Below are 12,662 nucleotides of genomic sequence, written 5' to 3'. Positions count from 1 at the left end.
TGGTGATGAGGGCTTGGGTGACAGTCTTGCTGGTGTTATTAGATAGCCCCTTATATACCTTTTTCAGCATCCTCAGGGTGTGGAAGTAGGGCGTGGCATTGGTGTTGTCCTGGGCACACATGTCCAGCTTGCTTTCAATAATGATGCTGAGGTTTCTTGCCTGTGTGCTGGGGTTTGGGAAGGGGTCAGACATCTGTAGGCCACCGGATATAGTTGTACGGCGAGGCATCTTTTCTGAAAGGCACCATTCAGTCTTATCCATGTTCATTTTGAAGTTGTTCCAGGTACAGTGGTTTGTTTGAGAGGGACAAATCATTTGTGTGTTGTCATTTTAGGTGAGTATGTCGATGTCGTGTGTGTGGATGACTTTAGCCAGTGGAGTCATTGTAGATGTTGAATAGGGTTGGGCTAAGTGATGAACCCTGCGGAACTCTGCATATGAGTTTCCGGGCTTCCGAGTAGTTTAGTGGCATGTTGACAGCTTGGGTTCTTCCGGTGAGAAAGATGGAGATCCATTAGAGGGTGGGTCCTTGGATTTCAGCCTCGTGAATTCGTTTGATCAAGATGGGATGGGAGACTGCGTCAAAAGCTGCAGAGAAGTAGAGCAGGATGAGGACTGCAGTATCTCATCCGTCGAGGAGCATTTAGATGTCTGTTGCTGCAAAAAGGGCTGTGTCTAAACTGCTGGTAGGTCTGAATCCTGATTATGCGGTGTCAGGGAGCTGGTGGTTGGCTAGGTGGGCGGCGACACATTTCTTGATCTCTTTCTCTAGGACCGTAGCTGGGTATGGCATGAGAGAGATCGGTTGGTAATTCGCAAGCTTGGTTGGGTTTTCTGAAGCCTTCCTTGTTGTTATTGGAGCTGTTGATGCTCTTGGCTAGGGCCTTCCTTTTGGTTTCCCTGATTTGCTAGTAGTAGTGTCTCTCAGTGGATTTGATCAATTCCTTGCCCGATTTTTCCAACTCCACTCTTGTTGTTTGCAGCGCCGTTTTGTCATTCTTCTGTATACTAGCTGGTCTGTATTCACGTTCTTGCAAATTGCCATTTTTAGGTCTCGCCTACGCAGCGCACATGCGCTGCTTAGGAGAGACCTTTAGTCATCGGCACAGCTTTGCAGCCAAAAACGTGCACGGTTCCATTGCCTTCAATGGCAACGCGTGCACGTGTGGCGATTCACTTGCGGGAGCAAGCGGCTGGCGCCATATGTTATCAATTATCGTGGCGCCAGCTGCTCGCTCCCGCAAGTGAATCGCGCAGGCCCCCTCCTCTCTCCCCCTGCTGCCGCGCGCGCTTGTTTCTTTTTGGTTAAGCACTCCACAAGGAGTGCACGTTTTCTTACTATCTCCCTGGTATAATTATCTCTCCCTGCACTCTGTGTCGTTTACTGTTGCCCATGTGCTTCTCCACACTGCCCTGCAAGTTGCACTCGCTTTCATGTCCTCCCCAACTGTTGTTTCTCCTCCCCACCCATCCCCTCCTTCACTATAGATTTTTGCTTCTCCTACTCACCTCCTGCATTGCCTCCCTCCACTTGTGCCCTCTATGTTGCCCCACCCATGCCCTTTGCTGCTCTCTCCTATCCACCTCAACTGCACCATTCCCCTCATCTTTCTCACCACCACCACGCTTTTTATTTGCTGCTCCAACTAAGCTCGGAAAATAAAAAGATAGGTGAAACACGCAGCCTCATTTGTTTTCTTATTTAGCCATGCTGCACATCATCTGGGACAGCAGGGCTAACAACCATTGATAAAACAATTAGGTCGCAAAGGCTAGAGCTGTTGGCTTTGTTAATGTTTATTTTCTATATGTAAGCATTTCAGACAGTAAAGAATGCTTAAAATAATATCTATAGCTGCCCCGCACGGAGCATGTTTTTACAGACACACCACTAACAAGCGCTGTCTTTTAATTGACAAGTGACTGACGAAAATGTCACAAGTATCAATGTAATCCTGCTGCACCACAAAGGCTGATAGGGGCATATATAGCAGCCCAAACTACTCTAGTAGTAATAAGCGGCGGTTGGGCGGCTGAAGCAGACAGCTATGTGCCTTTACGCGGCACCAAACAAGTAGATCTGGTGACGTACGACCATCGGCGGTACTATTGCTTTCGGGCAGTTACACCTGTAAAGAGACTGCCGAGGGAACGCAAGGGAGCAGACGACGTTATAGCTCCTTAGTGTTCCCTCGGCAGGCTCTTTCGGCACGACGCAACGCATAGAAGTTAATTACTGGAACAGGGCTTCTGCTGAGACGCGGCTTAAATGCCACAGCCTCACATGTCGTTGCTAGGGATGCAGAACAGACCCAGTCTATACAAACAAGCCTGGATAATTGGCTGACTTACAGATGGTGACGTTTTCCGGGGCAGAATGGCGAGCTCTTCCGGGACACCAGCTGGGCGGTTTCTTAGAGGATGGGCGGGCCGTCATTTATGTAAGGGTTGCTTTTTCCAACCATTCGGAGGGGTTTCTGGGAAATACAGTCGTAAGACCTTCCCAATTACGCCCCTTTGACTATCAATCAATTTGAAACCAGCTGTTTCATTATCTTCTCTCGCCTTGGTGTATCACACAGGCAGTCAGATGAGAAAGATCGTCTGTCGAAAGGTAAGGACCACTATGGCAATCTCACGTTGAGTTTGTGGGTTGGCATGTAGGCATGATAATAATAATAATAATGAGTTTTCCAGGCGTTGGTTATTTCAGAACCGTTATTCAGAACTGGCCTTTTTCATAGTGCCAGAGGGAGCATAACATGCAATATTGACTTCCAGTTTAAGTAACCCATATTATAGCTGCCAAGTTAGCATTTTGCTTATCTGCGACTTTTCCAGGTTTTCAGTTTTCTTATATGTGACATTTTAAAACCTAACGAGTGACAATTTGTTGCGAGAAAACATATTCAATCAATCATCCTCAATCAAAGTCTGTTTATTTCGAATTTATAATCCGTAAAACAATTAAAATACAGTATCTCTTAATGTTAAAACTTAATATTGTATGTGATTGCACACAAGATGCCAGTTGAAAAATTCTCAGGTAAAGTGCATTAAACAGGTCTTCAGTGTGGTGTGCAAATCAGCAAAGTGCAGTGTCTCCAGCAGCTGTAACAGAAGAACGACCACATAGTACCCTAGCAGAATAAAATGTTAGATTCGAAAACAAATTTCAATAAAATATTAGATAAAAAAAAAAATCCAGACCAATGTCAATTGCTGCTAAGAAAGCTGCCCACATCGCTAGCAAATTATCTTTTGCATGTAAGCCATGCAGCGTATAAACATTTAGCAGCACTAATAACAATCACATCTCCGGTATCAGAGCTCAGGATTCTTAATCTAATTTTATACTGTCCGAAACCTAGCTATCGGCACAAAGGTTTAATCCACTTCTAGCATGGAATTGTATGCACATGACAAAAGAAAATAAATATACGAGTCAAACTTTCGACCTTACCACTCTATATTTCCACTCCCCAAAAGTACTCCCTTAACCTTCCTTTATCAATAGTTTAGGTCAGGGGTCTCTAACCATTTCTGGAATGACAGCTACTTCTGATCAGTGAAAATTGTCGTGAGCTACTGAAGGCCAAGTAACTCGCTCATTGTTCCCAGACATTCCCTCGCCCACCTTCATTGACTTTAAACCTAATGTCCATGGAGCCCGACACTATGGTTTGAACAAAATACTGTGACTAGGGGTACTGTGATAGGGCTGCCATGTGTGTCAGTGAGTGCGTGGTTTGTGGGGATGTATGAACATGTGTGTGAATGAATTGAATATATGTGAATGTGTGACTGAGAGCCTGTGTCATAAGTATTTGTAGTACAGGACATACCTTTCGCCATATGTGGCACTGTTAATTACAACTTCTCAGCATGCTGCACAGCAGCCACACTTCTCTACAGCACAGCTTAGAAACATTGCCAAAGTCAATAGCTCTACCTAAACACGTATAAGGCCCCCCAATGCATAGCCAACAGGTCTCGCCTTTGGGACATTATAAATGTTTAGTTATCCAGCACAATATCCTAGATTAGACAACATCAAGTGTTGCATGGCTATTTACCTATAAGGTCCCAAAAGCGAGACCTATTGTCTATGCCAATGCTTGTTATTACTGGCCAGAGGGCGTCTTAGGGAACACAGAGGGCAAGAAGAGGTAGGCAACACAGACAATTAGAGTGTGGGGAAAAATGTGCATGACGCACCCAGAGGTGTCCGCATTATTGTGCTTTTTTTTGTTTTGTCTGGTGGGGGGGCAAGTAACAACACAGACAATGGATTGAGGGAGGGTGGGGGCAAGCAACACAGTGGAAGGACAATTATGGCAAGCAACATGGGGAAGGGTGAGCGATGGGGAGGAAGAGAGAGAGGTGGCGTTGGACAAGTAGCACAAGGGGTGGTGGGAGAGATGGAGAATGGGGCATGAAACACGGGAAGGGAGGAAAACTGATAGCAAGCAAGGCAGGGAAGGAATTGAGGTTGGGAAGGTGGGGTATGCAACACAGATGTCCATGCTCCAGGGAAGGGACAAACACATGAAAAGGAAGGAAACCTAAACCAGTTGACCAATAAAAAGCAAGGAAAGGCAAAGGGCAATTAAGCGAACCAATGGTAAGCAATGGGCAGACTCTAAGCTCACTGTTAGAAAATAAAAGTTCTCGAAGATACAGCGTTGCCTAAGCATGACCTAATTAGATGCACTTGCCTATGATACAGGCTTCAGTATCCCACATCAAGAAACAAAACCACAGAACAGCATGCTCTGCCTAATTTCCAGAACAGAATTTCTGAAGTTTCTGAATTACATATGAAATACTATATACATTCTAAAATCTGCAACTGCACTCTGGCATGTCAGGAAAAGACTGGAATGTGCTAGAGAGAAATAATTTAGCAAAGCAGTGGTAGTCTTTGCAAATTATTGACCTCTGGCAATGCCAGTGGTGTGGAAATTCCTGACAAGTCATACATGCCTGGGGTATGCAGGGTACAAAAGGCTATTTCACCCTTTTTACATTTTTGATTCAATACAAGAAGTATGCTGTACCACATCAGCATAATGAAACAGATAAAAATGTTTCACATGTTACCATCCCATGCCTCCAAACAATAGCTGTCCATTTTTTTTGTGCTGCAAACAATAAGAACCATGTATTGTTTTTAGATGAATCACACCACCTCATAGTATAAAAGTAATCTAGTAGAGGTGCATCATCCTTGTGCTGCAGTCAATGAGTACACTTGTTACTTCCCCGCTTTATGTTGTATTTGACAGCTAATGGACTCCTATTGATTTCCAAAGGATGACTGAAACCGCTTTAGTCCTTATGGTTCAATAACCATTTACCTTTTAAATTAGCTTGAATCGGGGATTTCATCAGTCATGATTATGATGCCTAGAGGTCACACGACATTAATCATGTCGGTATTCAGCATGTGTTAGTTCTTCACATATATTGGGATCATTATAATTCATTGCAGGGAGTTTTTATTCCACATGTGTTCTATGGAATTCCTTCCTGCACCATTACACAACTTTACAGGTGCGGATGGTACCCGGTAATATCACCCAAATGTCCACTTACAAAATGCAGAGGGAAAGTGAAAGTAGCAAAGGGTCCAAAACTCATGAAAAATGTGGCACACATCCAGTAATTTGTCGACCTGCATGTTATTCCTCATTCCAGACCTCAAACTAGTAATGGTCCTTGTATAGAGTGGTAATACTTGCAGGTAATGGTAATACTAGACACTAAGGGGCAGATTTATGAGCCCCTTGCGCCACTTTTGCGTCACTTTTCCCATGTTAAAAGTGACGCAAAAGTGGCGCAAGGGGCTCATAAATCTGCCCATAAGTTCCCAGGTTTACAAAGATTTTGTGTCAGGTTTGTGTTACTTTCTCACCAGTTTCGTTTGCAAATGGCAAATTGTGTTGGTTTGTAACCAAAAGGAATGCAATGCAGTGCATTACACTGCATTGTGTTACTTTGCATCAAGCGAAAATTCCATGGGTAGTGCATGGGCGTTCTTGTGCATCCACCAATGGATTTTGATGAAAATTTATATCTACAAAGAATTGTTGACTTGTATTTGTGCCAAAATCCTGTGCCTACCTGATGCTGGCGCAACAAGGAGAAATATCTTTCTTTCTTGCCGTTTGAAAGTGTGTTGCAGAATGCTGCATACATACAAAGAGGAAATTGCTGTAAAGCATAGATCATGTGCAGGAACTGGCTCCTTTCCTGCACACACGCTATGCTGACCACAACATTACACCCATGAACTATGGTGCAAGGGTGCCTGCATTGGCGCATGACCATTTGCACGTTAATGAGCCTTGTCGTTTTCACACCCCTTCTTAGAGCCCCTGCATCTCCACACTTCATACTGATGGAAGAATTAGCCGCCCCCTCTCCTCCCCCTCCCCCCCGTCTCAATGCTTGTTTGGTCGGCCTTTCTAGAAACATGCTCTGCTGGCAGCATTAGGAACACTGCTGAGAGAGGGTGAGGAGGTAAAGTTTGCTGGCACTCCGCACGTAACTCCAGCAGGTCATTTCTTTGGGGCAAAAACATTGTTTTTCCTGTGTTCCCTCTCCCCTCCCATCCCTCTCCTTTACTTACAGGTTCCCTTCCTCCCGCTATGCTTGTAGCTTTTCCCTATCTCAATGCTTGTTTGTTCAGCCTTTCTGGAAACACGCTCTGCTGGCAGCATTAGGAACAAAGGTGAGCGGTGGGGGACGGGTGGGGAGGCTAAGTTTGCTGATGATCCTGCACGTAACTTCTCTTTTTTCAACAGGAATAATTAGGGGACTAGAAGTAACAATGTCAAGAAATAAAAACACCACATCCTAATTTTTGAGAAAATGTTCAATGTATTCCTAAATTCGAATTTTCCAAGCTCCAAAGTCTTCTTTTTAATTATTTTGTGGTCTCCCCTGTCCTTTAATATCTTCACATATTTTTAACATGGCACAATTATATATTTCTTAAAAATATTAATAATAAATTAAAAAAGGAAGCATTTCTTGAAAGTTAAGCCCAAGTAATGTTTGTATTCTGGGGCTTCCTGCTGCAGAGCCAGATCCCCCATTAATAGTTCATTATTGCTCAGTATCAGTCTGTTCACCAACATGTTTATTATAAACAGAAATGACTTACAGTGAAGATACGACATATCACACAGATCACCCTCAAAAAAGGTGGTCGTTTCCGGCAGCCACATTAAACCTTTTTTCATCCTTTTGCCTGTTCCTCTCTCTGGGCCTGTCCTTCTGTGTTATCCCAGTCCTGTCCCTCTGACTGTCTATGCCCCTGTTCTTCTCCTGGCACCTTCCTGCCTGTGCCTTTATCTCCATGGAACCATCTACTTCTGCCTGTCTGTCCCGCTTTGGCTCAGAGCATATTTTTCATTTTCAGCCTGTGGTTCTGTTGACCTCTGTCCTTCTACCTGTCTCTGATCCTCTGCTTTCTGCTCTTTGTTTCTTTCTCTAACTCTGTCACACTGTCTGCCTCTGTCCTTCTATCTTGATTTTGCAGCCTCTCTCCATTCCACTGTCTCTGTCACATGGTTTGCTCTTGTCTGTCTCCGCATCTTGATTTCTGTCCCACCTTCTTTGTCTCACTTTATGCCCCTGTATGTCTATCCTTCGGTCTGTCTCTATTCTCCTGACCTCTTCATGCCCCTCTGTTTGCAAACCCTCTATGTATCCGCAGAAGTTCCCCTGTATCACCAGCCCAAGCTGAAGCAACTACAAATCCCATATTCCTCGCCCCTTGAAGCAGCAGTGCACCCTGGAGCAACTTCACCTTCTGGAGCAGGAGCTACCGCGGAGCACCACCAGCAGCGGGCAAAACCGGAACACCCTCAGCATCTGGTGCATTTATCACCCTTGAGCTCCCATGACCTTGTATGTAAGGCTATATTTTCAGTGAGCAAGAGTTCAGACTGTGTTTGTAGAATCGCAGATCAGAGCCAACTGTACTCACTTCTAGAGCCAGGATTCATCAGTTAAGACACATTGATACCCATTTATTAACTGATTTGTACAAACGTAAACAAAAAAACCTGGACACATTGTGTCTTCCTCTCTTAAATTGTGTTATCAAGCAAGTGTAGTATCTTCATGTAATGTTATCACTGTTCCCCTTTATCTTGTAACTAGCTGCTCAGCCAGTGTGAGAGTTCCGTGTAGAATGTTGACTTGACTGGAATGCTTGGGTGCTGGGGTGGTGTGAGACAGTTGGGAAGATGGGCTGAGCAGCTAGCAGGCTGCTCCTGGTGGGGCTGTTCTATGGATCTGGATAACTTAATAAATATCATAAGGACATATCTCGGCTACGTCTGCTGTGTCACCTCAACTCATGGAACCAGCCTACTACATTTGGCGACAATTTGGAGACTTATCCACGTTTACAAGGTACCTCAAGGAAGTTTTAATATGTCAAACCTTAAAGGAGGTTAGAAAATGATTAGCCATGGGCTTATTCAAGTTGGAAGGATGTTACTGAAACTTGAAGCGCTGATGTCACATGGAGAGCTTCGTGATTCACTAATGAGCTCACGGACAGCACATGTTTATTTCCAGGAGGAAATGGTACACATGAGACATTGGAGGAAGTGTGGACAGAGAAGGCTAGAGTTCCACAAGAAACTATTGAAATGGAGCATGAAGAAACAAGAGAAACTGAAACAAACAAGAGAAACTGGAGTATCACGCCCTGCAGCCCCACCAGTGTCCCTCACACCGGACAGCCCCAGCCAAGGCGTGCTATGCTCTACTTCTCCACTACTGATGAACTGTAAGGTAACGAAAAATATGTTTGTGTTCTGGCTCCACAGAAACTACAAGTGTGTACTAGTTTGTTCAGATAATCAATGACTCTCGCACTAGTGAACTCAAGAGCATCTATCTGCAGCTATTGGATTTAAATCTGTGAAAGTATGCCTATTTCAACACACGCAGGGTTGTTTGGTGTTTTATGCTTTGTTCTGGCAACACGTGCAGGACATTTGCGTTGTGAATTTCTATATGACAGCTGTTCCTGCAAGTCCTTTTGGTCATTGGAGTACAGTAAAATTGACTGCCACACTAGGGGTATTAATTTTCCTGCGCTGTGTTATGGATTAATAATTACGTATACCCAGCATCAGATGGCCTTTTCCTGCAAAAGTGTATTTCAATTGTGTGAAGTCAGTCTTCACATTGATGCTGCAACGAGTCATTTGCGGTGAGGTAATTTAGTTTTTTTGTTAAAATATATTTTTGTCAATTGTTGCCCCCACTTTTCAGTAATAGCAGTTTAACGGTTCATGTGCAGTTTAAAATGGTTGCGCGTGTCGAGAGTAGCGTGCACACCCACCTGTTCATTTCTGTTGCGCGGAGACATGTTTTGTTGTCTTCGTTGCTAGGCAGTCTTTAATGCTGTTGCTGAACGCTTTGAAGCATGGACGTGCCTGCAGCCACCCGGCTCTACGTCGATCTGCGTATCGCCATATTGGCAATGGATGCTTCTCTCTTCAAGCTCGGCAGCACTCATCTGTATGCCTACAGTGTGCCTGGCGGGAGCCGAGATGTGCCCCTGCGTGTGAGGTTGCCTGAACCCGAATTTGGAGGAACTGTGTTGAGGGCACTATCGGAGCGGCAGTGTCTTTTTGCCAGCAGTTCTGTCCCAGAGCTGAACGTTTACCGGAGAACTTGCACAGATATATCAGAGGTATTTGGTGCTGTCCAAACATCAAGCTAGGATGGAAAATTTCAACTAGAGCTGTTTACTTTGGCCAACGTTTTTCACTCTTCTGAAAAGTTAAAAAACTAAACAAGAAACTCAAAGTGGGTACTTATGGTGTTGTTTTCGATGTCCTTGTTGACGTTTTTTACAGCTATCTACTGTGGTACTAAGATCTTTACATCAAACTTGGTACATTGTTCAAGCATATACGGTTAGTTCTCTACAATGATTTCATCTATGTGACTGTCTAGGGGACCCAGTATCCTGTGCAGCATTGGGCTTTTCTTTCTTAGGTTTTGAGGAGCGGCAGTTTCCCAACGTAGTGCTGTCTGTTTGTTTTATAAAGCTAACAGTAATTCTATTTTCAGGTGCATGTTTATACAATATGCTTATGTTTTTCTGAAAAGTGATATTTTTCTTGACCAACTTGTTATAGTTGTATGCCAGCAGTTTTGTTTTTTTACCCTTTTCTCGCTTGTTTGATTTTCATTGTATTTCTTGTCAGCCGTGGGTTGTATATTATTTAGTCCCATTTCCATGGTATGTGGTTATGTAGTGTGTATCAGTCACTTTGTGCTGCACGTGGTCTTATATTGTGTGTTAGTAATGCGGTGACTCACATGTCTGTGTATAGGGGGTGTCTGTCCCACCTATTTAATTAGTAATGGGTGTTAGTCCCATATGCTCCGTGTTTAGGGGGTGTTAGTCCCACCTACGTTATTGTTAATGGGTGTTAGTCCCATATACTCTGTGTTTAGGGGGTGCTAGTCCCACCTACGTTATTGGGTAATGGGTGTTAGTCCCATCTACTCTGTGTATAGGGGGTGTTAGTCCCACCTATGTAATTTGTAATGGGTTTCAGTCCCATTTACAGTATGCTTTATGGGTTTGTGTCCCATTTTGGTATGGTTTTTTGTTGTGTTCCTTACATAGGAATACCTAGATGGGTGCAGTCCACCCATAGTTTGGAGTACATACACGGGTGAGGTCCACCCATAGTGTATTTGTTCTGGGAGTGTTTCTCCCCGTATGACTCCTCAATCTGTAGAGTACCTGTAGTCCTTTTCTACTGTGATTCTCTGCGTTTTGTTTCACAAATACCTCATGTGGTGTTTCTCACTTTCTGTTAGTGAGTTAAACGTTCTTTTTGTGTCTTATTAAAAGAGGAGGTTGGTGATAGTTTGTTTTTATCTTTTCATCCTTCTTCCTTTTTATAGTCTGGTTCCCTCTCGTGGTATGGTTTATTCATCTTACCCTTGGGTTTTAAACTATTTATTTCTTGTGTACATTTTGTGTATAGTGGTTTTGAATTTTTAGTATTGTTGGTTTTATTTTCAATTGTAAAGAAGGAAGATATTGTAGTATCTTCATGTAATGTTATCACTGTTCCCCTTTATCTTGTAACTAGCTGCTCAGCCAGTGTGAGAGTTCCGTGTAGAATGTTGACTTGACTGGAATGCTTGGGTGCTGGGGTGGTGTGGGACAGTTGGGAAGATGGGCTGAGCAGCTAGCAGGCTGCTCCTGGTGGGGCTGTTCTATGGATCTGGATAACTTAATAAATATCATAAAGACATATCTCGGCTACGTCTGCTGTGTCACCTCAACTCATGGAACCAGCCTACTACAGCAAGTTACTTATTTCACTAAAAATCTTTTTTGTTTCATTATCGCATATGAAAGCACTCCCAGATATCTGACTTCAGACTAACAGTTATACACAAATAAAGTTTTAAGTACTTCTCAATGCAGTGCTATAATGTACCTATAACTGTCAAAGCTTGCACATTAAAGAACAGTAGATGTAGCACTCAGGTTAATATGCTGTATAGCTAAATATTTATAAGGTCCCAAAGGCGAGACCTATTGGCTATGCAAATACTTCTTTTATATTGGTATGAATAAGGCAAGTCAAATAATTCAAAGAAAAAAAACCTGTACTGGAGTAGATAAGCCTGGGAAAATTGGCTGTGGTGAGTCCTATATTTTTTCATTACAAACGTTTTACTCATGGTACACTGAATATTTGAGTTTTCATTGATTTATGTTTTTGTACATGCAAACTAAAACGTTTGCTTTGAAAGGCCTTGGTGGTTCCTAATGATCCTTAGTTTGGCCAGATGGGTGTGGGCCACTGTTCCCACTAAGATGCGCGCACGGGTGCGTGCACATGATGGTCACCCGGTGCGCGCAATGTCCTGGATTTAGTGTGCACACTGTGAGACATCCCTACTAGACCGTTCGCGCCGCCGCTTTTTAAACACGAGCAGCGCAAAATCCAGGCGGGAGGCAGAGGAAGAGACATGGTGTTGCAGGCGCGCAAAGCCCATTGTGCTCAAAGGGCTTCAGCTTCAGCCCCCCCCCCGTCGTGTGTGGACCCCCAGGCTGAAACAGCTTCCTGGGCACACAACAGCTGCACCCGAGTACTTCACGGGTCTTTAAAAGACCATTTGCACGATAATGAGCTTTGTAGTTTTTTCACTCCTTCTTAGAGCCCCTGCATCTCCACACTTCCTACTGCTGGAATAATTAGCCAACCCCCCCCCCCCGATATTTGGCTCTAGTTGCGCCTCTGGTGCTTTGTAAGGGGAGGGGAGCGAGGCAGACAAACAGACAGAGAGAGATTTTTGTTCTATCGAGGAATTTGTAGGCATATACCCCTGACTCTATGCATTGTCATATCATCTCTTAATACAACAGAACACAGCAACAAACACTTTCTGTTTAAATCTCTTTCCAATCTTTTTTAATCTCGAGGTGTTAGAGTTGAAAGGCTCTGGGCAGGTTTAAGAAACCGACCCACCCTCCTCTTGTAAAAGACACTGGTTTACGGACCTCCGGCCTCAACTACACCTGTTTTGCTTCCTCGGGCGCACATACCAGCATTCCCAGCCTTTCAGACACATCACATGATAATGTTTT

The sequence above is a fragment of the Triturus cristatus genome, chromosome 4_2, assembly GCF_964204655.1.
Source record: "Triturus cristatus chromosome 4_2, aTriCri1.1, whole genome shotgun sequence".
Classification (NCBI taxonomy): domain Eukaryota; kingdom Metazoa; phylum Chordata; class Amphibia; order Caudata; family Salamandridae; genus Triturus; species Triturus cristatus.
Note: the sequence above shows the minus strand (reverse complement) of the source record.